At 43.2% G+C, this 11,289-nt stretch overlaps 1 protein-coding gene across 10 annotated transcripts in view; it reads right to left on the bottom strand.

Moving 5' to 3' along the window:
• Positions 1–11,289, bottom strand: part of CHD9 (chromodomain helicase DNA binding protein 9) — a 218,217-nt gene that overhangs the window by 167,824 nt on the left and 39,104 nt on the right. For 5 of the 10 annotated variants that reach the window (XM_011220466.3, XM_034638811.1, XM_034638810.1 and 2 more), the window contains exon 3: positions 10,927–11,078. The exons of 1 other annotated variant lie outside the window; for it this stretch is intronic. The gene's annotated coding sequence lies outside the window, so the exon portion shown is untranslated. Of the gene's footprint in view, positions 1–18; positions 1,556–10,926; positions 11,079–11,289 lie in introns of those variants that run through there. 4 more of the 10 variants (XM_034638802.1, XM_034638804.1, XM_034638806.1 and 1 more) reach the window with 2 other exon arrangements.

Genomic DNA, 11,289 nt, shown 5'->3' with positions numbered 1-11,289 from the left:
GGCGACGGCGGCACTTACCGGCGGCGCGGCCAGGCCCCCCTGTCAGCGCGCGGCCGGGAGGGAGAGGAGGGAGGAGTGAAGGGGCACCGCCTCCCCCGCGCCGCCACGCACCCGCCTGATTGGCCCAGTTCACTCCCCCAGCGCGACCCCACCAGCCCCTGCGAGCGGCACTCCGGCAGCACCGGCGCGCCATTTGCATATTTGTGCCCGCGCCGCTGATTGGCCGGGGCTCGGAGGGGCGGCTGTGACCGCGGCCGCTCCCGCCGCCGCTCCTGCCGCGTCGGGCGACCCGGGAGGGAGGATCCCTCTCCCCGCTCCGCTTCCCTCGCGGCCCGGCCCGACCCGGGGCGGAGGGCGGCGGGAGGCGGGGTCGTCGGCCAGCTCCAACATGGCCCCGCCGCGCCGCCGACCCAATCGCCGGTGCGGTTACTCCTGGAGCCCCGGGCGGCCACGGGGCGGGGAAGTGTTGGGGCCGGGCGCCCTCTGGCCGGAGCGCGGGGCAGTGCAGTAGCCCGGGATCCCCTCGCCGCCCCGCCGCGGCCGCCACGTCAGGCCGCGCCCTCGCGACAGCCTCTCCCATCCCCGCGGCCCCGCCGCCACGTCAGGCCCGGCAGGCACGCCCCGGCCGCGAGCTGACCAGTGGCGGGGTCGGCGCCGAGGTCACTCACGCGCTGGGCATCTCTTCTCCAGCCCGGGGCCAACCGGGAACCGAGAGGATGTCCTGACCCTCCCTTTACAAACGGCGTGATTCGGACCCGCGTCCTCCTTACGCTCTGACACCGCCGTGACACACGCCTGTGCTGTAAAATCGGGAGCAAGGAGAGTGGCGCCGCGATGATGCAGCGATTCAGCCCAGGTGCTAAGCACCTGCCATGGAGAAGGCGCCAGGCTAAGGAGAGACCCAGCCCCAAGTCCTGATGGAGAGAGAGAGAAGAGAGAGAGAGAGAGAAAAGCGCACCTCAAGTGGCGGAGAGCTGGGGCTGACACCTAGTCTTCCCGATGTTCAGGCCCACGTTCTGATTTGCACAGCTATGAAGGGAAAGAAAGACAAACGGGGGGGGCAAGGAGGGGGGACACTGGTCTAGGAGCAGGTGGCCTACTAGAAAACCATCGGTCAACGAAGGTGTGGGGACACCTGGGTTCCCTCTCGCTCTGTCACTAATTAACTGTGTGACCTACATTAAATCATAACATGTCCCAGGGCCTCGGTTTTTCCTTCTGTAAAACGAAGAAGCTGGACAAATTTTCTAAAAGCCTTCCAGCTCTAAAATCTATGGGTATCTTTCAGGCTCTGGGCTGGCTTAATGCCTAATTAAAGCTTTAAAATCCATATGAGAATGAGAGAGAGACAAAATAATGGGATGCTAGGACTTCAGTCTGTCTACTTTATGTTTGTTCAAAACTGTTTACCGTTCCAAATGGGTGGTATTTAGCATTCACCTTACAGTGGGCAGACATTTCAGACTCCACAAAGAAGCGTAGAGCAATGTAGAGCAATGTCACTGTGCTTGTTTATGCCTGACCAGAAGGTAATGGCTGCGGTACACAGAATGCTAGTTTGCCAGGTAATTTCATTCTTTATATTCCCCGTGCAGGCCCTCCAGCGTGGATCAACACAAGTCTATTTCGCTCAGATATTGAAGGGGCTGGGAGGGAACCCTGCTGAGAGAGAAGTTACAATTACAGCTTTGATTCCCCTCAAGGATACTTAATAACAACCACATACTAGGATAAGAATGCACAGAAACAGTTCACCCCTGAACTCCCTACACTACTTCGTATTTGAATACTGCTTTCGTTTGCAAATTCAACCTGTTGAATCAAATTTCAGGCCAGTAACATCTCATTTAGAGATGTTAGAGAATAAGACATTCCATATCTTGTCTAAAACTTTAGCTACTTTTTACAGAATGTTTCTCCCCAAGAAAACTCATGTTTTCTTGAATCTTTGAACATTACTTACACTTGGTGACTAAAGAGCATCATTATCATTATCAGCATTATTGTATTCTATTATGATCAATGAATGCCCTCAGAAGTATGTTGATCTATTTGTCCTTATGAAAAATGGCCTCTAGAAATTTTATTATTTAAACTTACATCCATCTTTTTCTATGTCTTGTTCCTCACTACTGGACTGACATTTCTCTATTTTTCTACCTAACAACTTTCTTTCTTTTTTCTTTTTTTCTTTCTTTCTTTTTTCTTTCTTTTTTTTTATGCTTCTATTATGAATAGACGCTGATAAACTTTTATTAGTTTAGACCCTCAGGTTTTGAGTAAAGATTTTCTGTAGGATTCTCTTGTGTGTTAAGTGTGTGAGTTTTTGTGACATCTATTTTGACTGTTCAACTTCTTAAATCTTAGTGGTACTCTTGGTAACTGAGTTTTCTGAATATATGGCCTCTGAAAAAGTTATTGCAAAGAACGGCTCTAAATCCCAGAATTAAGAGGCTGGATCAGCAAATACTACCCTCTGCAATTAATTTTAATTAATTATTTAAAGTTTATTTAAGTAATCTCTATACCCCATGTGGGGCTCGAATTCATGGCCCTGAGATCAAGACTTGCATGCTCTTCTGACTGAGCCAGCCAGGTGCCCCTACCCTCTGCAATTTAAAATAACAAAAATCAACAACAGCAAAATCTAGCAACAACGGCCTACCATTTTCATCAGGCAACAGAATGTCCAGAGGCAGGTGGTGGCAATGCTCTCCATGTCCCTCTATCCCACTCTAGAGTAAAAATGGCTCCAGTCCTATCCAGTGCCTTTTAAACCAAAAAGGTCCTCTATTTGCAGACACAATGATTCAAGTCACCAGAAAGCCTGTGCTATGACAAACAGTGGTTCTTCACACTCTGAAGGAAACATTCCATAAGTCCAACAGGTACCATTTACTTTAATTAGTCCTAGGAGGTGTTAAGGGTTTACACTTATTATTTCATTTTACCTTCACAACCACTCTATAAAGAAGGGATGAGTTTTTCCACTGTACAGATGAATAGGGTCCAAAATCTTGCCCTGGTTACACAATCATTGAGTGGCAGAGGTAGGATTCAAACTTAGAGCTGGCTGGTCCTAAAGCATGAAACTCTTTTTTTTTTTTTTTTTAAGATTTATTTTATTTGAGAAACAGAGAGAGAGAGCACACAGAGGAAGAGGGAGAAGCACACTCCCTGCTGAACAGGGAGCCCGACGTGGGGCTCAATCCCAGAATCCCGGGATCATGACCCGAGGTAAAGCAGACACTTAACTGACTGAGCCACTCAGGCACCCCAAGCCTGGAACTCTTAACCATTACAGTATATCCCTCCCTTCAGCTGTAGTTTCCAATTCCATGTTTAACCAGCAACCTCTTGGTTATGAATTTGGCATCTTAGAAGGGGGGATTTGCCCTACAGGTATTTTGGTTCAGGACACCAAAAAAGAAATATCCCAAAATGCATACATCAAATGACATTTTCTGGCAAGTCTGAGGAATAGGAACCGATGCTCTGGCACCTTTTTACTTTTGGGGAAAACTGATCTACTCAAGATCCTAAAACCCACCTCAGACCTGTTAGAACGGCTATTATAAACAGACAAGAAATAAGTGTTGAGAGTAACAGAGAAAAGGGAACCCTTGTGCACTGTCGATGGAAATGTAAATTGGTGCAGCCACTATAGAAAACAGTATGGAGGTTCCTCAAAAATTAAAAATAGAAATACCAAGTGAGCCAGCAATTCCTCTTCTGGGTTTTTATCTGAAGAAAACAAAACCCCTAGCTTGAAAAGATATCTGCACCCCTCTCCAGCCCCCCACCCCCATTCACTGCAGCATTATTTACAATAGCCAAGACATGGAAACAACCCAAGTGTCTATTTTTTTTTAAGTTTATTTATTTATTCAAATAATCTCTACACCCAATGTGGGGCTTGAAACCATGACTCTGAGAGCAAGAGCTGAATGCTTACTCTTCCAACTGAGCCAGCCAGGTGCCCCTACCTAAGTGTCTATTAATAGAGAAACAGATAAAGGCAACATGGTATGAATACACAATGGGATAGTATTCAACCATAAAAAGGAATGAAATCTTGCCATTGCAACAATATGCATGGACCTTGAGGGTATTAGGCTAAGTGAAGTCAGACAGAGAAAGATGAATACCACACGATCTCACTTACATGTGAAATCTAAAAAAACAAAAAGCCCCACCAAGCTCATAGATACAGAAAACAGACTAGTGGGTGACAGAGGAGGGGGTGGTGAGTGGGGAAAATGGGTGAAGGGGGGTCAAAAGACATAAACTTCTGGGGTGCCTGGGTAGTGCAGTGGGTTGAGTGGCCAACTCATGGTTTTGGCTCAGGTCGTGATCTCAGGGTTGTGAGATCAAGCCTTGCATCGGGCTCTGCACTCAGCACGGAGTCTGCTTGGGGTTCTCTCTCCCTCTCCCCCTCACACTCATGCTCTCTCTCTCTCAAATAAATATTTAAAAAAAAAGATACAAACTTCCAATTATAGAATAAGCCACGGGGATGTAATGTACAGCATGGTGACTACAGTTAATAATACTGTACAGCATATTTGAAAATTGCTGAGATAAATCTTAAAAGTTCTCATCCCAAGAGGAAAAGAGTTTGTGATTATGTATGGTGATGGATGTTAATTGAACTTTCTGTGGTGGTCATTTCCCAATATTTACAAATATTGAATCATTATGTCATATACATGAAACCAATATATGTCAATTATACCTCAGTTATTTTTTCAAAGTCCTAGAATCACAAAACTAAGCATTAAACCCTATCTCAGTGAGACTGCTAAAGTGATACCCATAGAATAGTCAAAACATCCTGGGGGAAAAAAGGCTGAGATGAATATAACACTGTATGTTAACTACACTGGATTAAAAAAAAAATCTGTTGGAGCACCTGGCTGGCTCAGTCCACAGAGCATGTGACTCTTGATTTCAGGGTTGTGAGTTCAAGCCCTACACTGGGGACAGAGGTTACTTAAAAAACAAAAACAACAAAAACAATTAAAATTTTTTTTTAATCCTTCAAAAACAAAAACAAAAAAAGAAAGTTGAAGGACTCATGCTTCCTAATTTCAAAACTTACTACAATGCTACAGTAATCCAGACACAGTGGAACTGGCATAAGGATAGTCATATAGATCAATGGAATAGAACTGAGAGTCCAGAAATAAACTTTTACATTTATGGTCAAATTTATTTTCAACAAGAGTGCTAAGACATGTGAATCGAGGAAGACTACTGAATATATAAATGCTAGAGAATGAAGCTGGATCCCTACCTTATACCATACAGAAAAGATAAATCAAAAAGGAACATGGACCTAAATATTAAGAGATAAAACTGTAAGAAGAAAACATAGGAATCAATCTTCAGGACCTTTGGTTAGGCAATGGTTTTGTATACAGTACATGATACCACAGCATAAGCAACAAAAGGAAATATAAATTGGGCCTCATTAAAATTAAAGCAACCAAAGAAAAAAATTGACATATCGAACATCAACACAGAAGAACTTCTGTGATTCAAAGGACACCATTAAGAAAGTGCAAAGACACCCATGGAATGAGAAAATATTTGCAAATCATACATCTGATAAGGGTCCAGTATCCAGAACGTATGAAGGCTGCTTACAACCCCACAATAAGAAGATAAATAACCCAATGTAAATTAGGCAAAGTACTTTTGAATACTCTGAAAAGACATTTCTCCAGTGAAGACATACAAAGAGCCAATATGCTGAAGATGCACAACATCATTACTTACTAGAGAGATGCAACCCAAAACCACAATGAGATAGATACTCCTTCACAGCCACTAGGAGAGCTCTAATAAGAAAGGCAGGCAATAACCAGTGTTGATGAGCACATGGCGAAGCTGGAACCCTCATGTATTGCTAGTAGAAATGTGAAATGGTCCAGCCATTTTGGGAAACAGTTCTTTGAAAAGTTACGCAGCTGCTAGATGACCCACCAACCCCCCAAAATGAAAACAGGTTCGCACAAAAACTTGCACACAAATGTTCACGGCAGCGGTATTCATCATAGCCCCCACATGGAAACAAGCCAAATGCCCATCAACTGATGGACAGATATACAAAAACGGTTTATCCATACACTGGAATATTATTCAGCCATAAAGAAAGATCAGGTCCTGATACATGCTACAACATGGCTAAACCTTGAAAACATGCAGAGTGATCAAACCCAAATACAAAAGACTACATGTTGTGGGAATCCATTTATGTAAAACGTCCAGACTAAGCAAGTCTACAAAGTAGATTCATGGTTGCCGAAGGCAGGGCTGGGGGGAAAGGGATGAAGAATGGAGAGTGATTGCTAGTAGTACTTTTGGGGGTTGATGAAAATGTTCTAAGATTGGTTCGTGGTGACAGCTGCACGTCAACACTGAAGTGTGAATTCTATGGTGTGAATACTATCTCAATAAAGCTGTTTAAAAAAGTGATTCCTAGCCAACAACTTCCAACTTTATTATAGTATTATATACATTAAATCCATATATATGGGCTGTGTGGGTATTCATTTACACACACATATGAACACATGTTGAGACAAAAGGAACAGATATATATAGTTTTTTTTTTTTTAAGATTTTATTTATTTATTTATTTATTTGACAGAGAGAGAGAGAGAGCGAGCACAAGCAGAGGGAGCGGGAGAAGGACAAGCAGACTCTCCGCTGAGCGGGGAGCCTGATGCGGGACGATCATTGATCCCGGGACTCCAGGATCATGACCTGAGCTGGAGGCAGACGCTTAACCGACTGAGCCACCCAGGTGCCTCAGGAACAGATAGATTTTAATTACTTTTATCAAATTAGTTAAGCAGCAAATAACTTTTTTAAGTCTGAAGACTGCTGATAGTGGCACTGTTACTTCTCATATTACGCTTGCCAGTTTTGTGACTTTGGTATAATTTACTTAATTTACATGCATTTAAATACCTATACCATATATGTGTACAAGGCTGGGTGCAGTGTCAATTATGGAAGGGATTACTATCCCCATATAAATAATAAATTATTATTAATAAATATGTCATATAATAAACATGAAAAAATGTGTGTATGAAATATCTTTTCACTCATCTTTATTGACATTCACTTACAGGTTGAGGCCCTACAGAAAATGTTCTTTCACAGACCAATGATAAGTACCTCTAAACGTTATGGTATGCTTTTTTTAACCTTTCACACATTTTATGTCGATTTAAATTTTTATTTAAATGTTTTATGCCCCATTATATTATAGAATATAATATGATTTCCATCTTTCTGCAATAATGAAGAGTCGTTTGAAGAGCTCGACCCTTTCCAGTCTGGGAAAAGAATGTGAAAGGAACTTCAGTTGGTTCAGCAGTGAGCAAAAACTACCTTCACATTATCCTCTGGGAGTTGTGAAATCTCCTTAAGTCAGTGAAGAACAGAGGTTCTTTTTAGGACAGGAGTGAAGGACATCACTAGAAAACTCTTTAACCTTCTTTTTCAGGCTCTTGTTTAAGCAAATAGAAAAGAAGGCTAGGCAAGCTTTCAGCTGCAGCTTTAAGCACCTCAAAGATCATTTGAAAGTGTGTTTAGCACTGTTTTCAAATCTGGTGTTTGCTGCTAATAACAATATCCAAAGGATATGTTCAGCCAGGCAGCTGTTTTTCACACCCCTACTCTTAGGCCCATTTAATCGGGGACAGATCTTAGAGCCTCTAAGTTTGATCTAGTTTATTATCTCCTGCTTTTAGCCAGGAATATACTTCAAAGCACGATCCTGCCTGACAGTTCAAATCTTCCCCTGTTCTTTTACAAACAGTTGCTTGTCCTAATCTTAAAAGTTCTTCAGGAAAAAAGAGGTTTTGCTGTTTTCCTTGATAAGACATCCTTGCTCATCCTTGAGCATCTCTTTCCCTCTCTTTGTGGGTCTGCTTCTCTTTGGGTAAGGCAAGTGCTCCTGGAGAAGGTACTTCTAAATCGAGCTTGGAGGGATCAAATGCGTGCAGTGCAGCTGCTACTTGAAAAATGAGGCTGTTCAACAAATATTCGAAGAGTATCCGTGAAGCGTCAGGTCCAGTGCTGGGTGTTGGGAAGACAATGAACAAGACAGACACGGTCTGTCTTGGCCTCTTGGCCAACCATTTTGGGATGTAAATACCCACTAATTATTTTTATTAACTTCAGTAATACTTAACCTTCATTTACAGGTACTGTAATTGTTGTGCTTAAAAAACCAGTGTGTGATCTCTACCACATAACCGAAGAATTGATGGAAGCCGGAGACATGAAGATATCTAAGCAACTGGCTTGTTTTATAGGCATTAGGGCATCTTATGTCAAGAAGAAACCCATCCTGATGCAATTTAAATCTATTTTGTCTTGTTTAAGCTTAAAAAAAGAGAAAGCTGTACAAGGTTTCCTCTGAATATTTCTTGACTTGTTTTTCTCCATTTGTACTAGCCATGACTATGATCCAGTCACCATCTTTCCATGAGCCCATTGGCCCAGTTTCACGCTCCTACTTACGGCATGGGAAGAGCTTATAAAACTCATATTGTTAGAAATAAAAGAAATCCTTTAACAATTGCCATAGTCTTTTTTTTTTTTAATAGTTGGGTAAGTTTTGGGGTTCCTGGGTGGCTCCAATGGTTAAGCGTCTGCCTTCGGCTCAGGTCATAATCTCCAGGTCCTGGGATTGAGCCCCACATCCGGCTCCCAGCTGGCTCAGCGGGGAGTCTGCTTCTCCCTCTCCCCCTGCCTCTCCCCCTGCTGTGTGCTCTCTCTGTCTCTCTCTCTCAAATGAATAAATGAAATCTTTAAAAAAATAATAATTGGGTAAGTTTTTCCTTGCTTCATAAGAATTTAAGAAGGGCTATCTTTCCCATTAAGAACATCTTTTAAAGCACTCCTATTTTATCAAGGCATCATTATGATATCTTATGCAAAAGCATTTGGAAATTATTGGAATTCTTGGACGTTTTGGTTTAGGATATATATTAATTATAGTTGTTTTCTTTGCATTGAACCCCATGGTTTGTTTTATAGAGGATGAGTAACAACATGTCAACCAGGAAAATTAATTCCAGGTTATATGATTGAAAAGACAGTTTAAATTTAATAGCAGAGAGACCTCAGAAAGTTTTGCTAAAAATAAGTGTTGGGGTGCCTGGCTGGCTCCGTCCGTGAAACATGTGACTCTTGATCTCGGGGTCGTGGGTTTGAGCCCCGTGATGGGTGTAGAGATTACTAAAAAAATAAATAAGCTTTAAAAATAAATCAGTGGAGCTCTTTTCTCTGGATGCCATTAGGTGTTAAGAAGTCAGTGAGCTTGCACAATTTAAGTATCCGTCTTGTGTGAAAACGAGGAAGGGAGATGAGCTGGGTCTGTCTTTCTTTTTCTTTGTTTTCTTTTTTTTTTAAAGATTTTATTTATTTATTTGACAGAGAGAGACAGCCAGCGAGAGAGGGAACACAAGCAGGGGGAGTGGGAGAGGAAGAAGCAGGCTCCTAGCTGAGAAGCCTGACGCAGGGCTCAATCCCAAATCGCCGGGATCACGCCCTAAGCCGAAGGCAGACGCTTAATGACTGAGCCACCCAGGCGCCCCTGGGTCTGTCTTTCTTAAAAAAGAAAAGTCATAGAAATATTTAGGTCTCCTACTGGCACATAGTTGATTTCTCCAGCCTTACACATACCTCACAAACATTCTGCCTTCCAGAAAGTTTGGTTGGGTAGAGACCCCAAAAATACTGTGTCAGAGAACCGAATGCGTTCTGAAATGAGGCGAGTTCCACCACACGGATAGGCTACGTCCAGGTGATGGTTAGCAGCAAGAGAAAAGACTAAAGAATTAGGCCAAATCCTCTGGATAGCAAATGTATAACTGAATTTTTTCCTTTTCACAGCTTATCTCAGTGTCACGTAGGACTGCTGAATTTTTTCTCATACTCAGCAGTTTTTGGCTAATACCGTGGAGCCCTCTTTGTCCAGCACGCAGCACCCTGGCTCCTGCAGGATACTTCTCTTTGTGTTTCCTTGGCAGAGTGTGTCCTATTTGGCAAGAACAGACTGAGTGATCTGTGTGAACTATATGAAATGTCAGGCTGGCTCACTGTCTGCCACTCCTCTTTCTAGATAAATGAAAGTTACTGCAGTCTTTTCTGTTCCTCAAACGCACCACCCTCCTTGTCTCGAGATTTTCACCTTCTAGTCCCTCTGCCTTCTCACTGGCTCCCCTTAGGTCTTGCAAAAATGGCTTCTCAGAGAGGCCTTCCTTGACCCCTAGTCACAGTCTGCTTCCTTCTTAATACTTATCACGGTCCTGTTTGACTGTTTATTATTTGTCTCCACCCACTAGAAAGCCACTCTGCTGGCAGAGACAGGCCGTCTTGTTCCTGGAATACAGGTGCTCGGTAAATGTGTACTTTATACTGAATGAACTGTTCACCCAACATACCTGTAACATGCTGGCAGAATAAACTGCCATCACTGGGGATTATCCCACCTGGTTTTGAACAAGACACTGGAAGCCTCTATCAAGATTCTCGAACCTTACTGCATATTAGAATCCCCTGGAAGGAGCACCTGGGTCGCTCGGTTGGTTAAGCGTCTGCCTTCGGCTCAGGTCATGATCTCAGGGTCCTGGGATGAAGCCCTCAGGGAGTCTGGCTTCTTCCCCTTCCTATGCTCCTCCCCCCTGCATGTGCTCTCTCTCAGATACATACATACAATCTTTAAAAAAAAAAAAAAAATCACCTGGGAAACTTAAAAATTACCTTTGCTTAGATTTTGCCCTGACCATCGGGTGATGAGTCTCAGGCATTAGTATGTTTGAAGAGCTCTTTGTATAATTGCTTGTGTAGCCAAGGTGACAAAGTGGTGCTCTAAGTGATAGGGAACTGAACGATTACCTGACTCCCAAGTTCTGATCCTCTAGGTGAGTCCTTCTCTTGTCACCTCTGTCTGGGCAGCCCAAAGTATTCTTCAGACTACTCTTGTGGCTTCAAACCTGCCTGTTATCACAGAGGGGCAGAATTAGGCACAAACCATTTGAAAAATGAACCTGGAAGGAAAGAGAAAAGACATCCAAGTAACCCAGGTGCATCTGTTAGTATCTGCTCTGAAAACCTCAGGGCAAAGGGAGCAAGTTCCAGCACTCTACTTTCCTCCTTCATAAAAGAAAGCCATACGCAAACCCCTTCACTTAGCTTAGAAGTCACAGGCAATCAATCAATCCAGTATTTGGGCTGCAAAGCAAACAAAAAACAATGCTC

This window comes from Ailuropoda melanoleuca, chromosome 12, assembly GCF_002007445.2.
Source record: "Ailuropoda melanoleuca isolate Jingjing chromosome 12, ASM200744v2, whole genome shotgun sequence".
NCBI lineage: Eukaryota > Metazoa > Chordata > Mammalia > Carnivora > Ursidae > Ailuropoda > Ailuropoda melanoleuca.
Note: the sequence above shows the minus strand (reverse complement) of the source record. Positions and strands in the feature narration are given on the sequence as shown.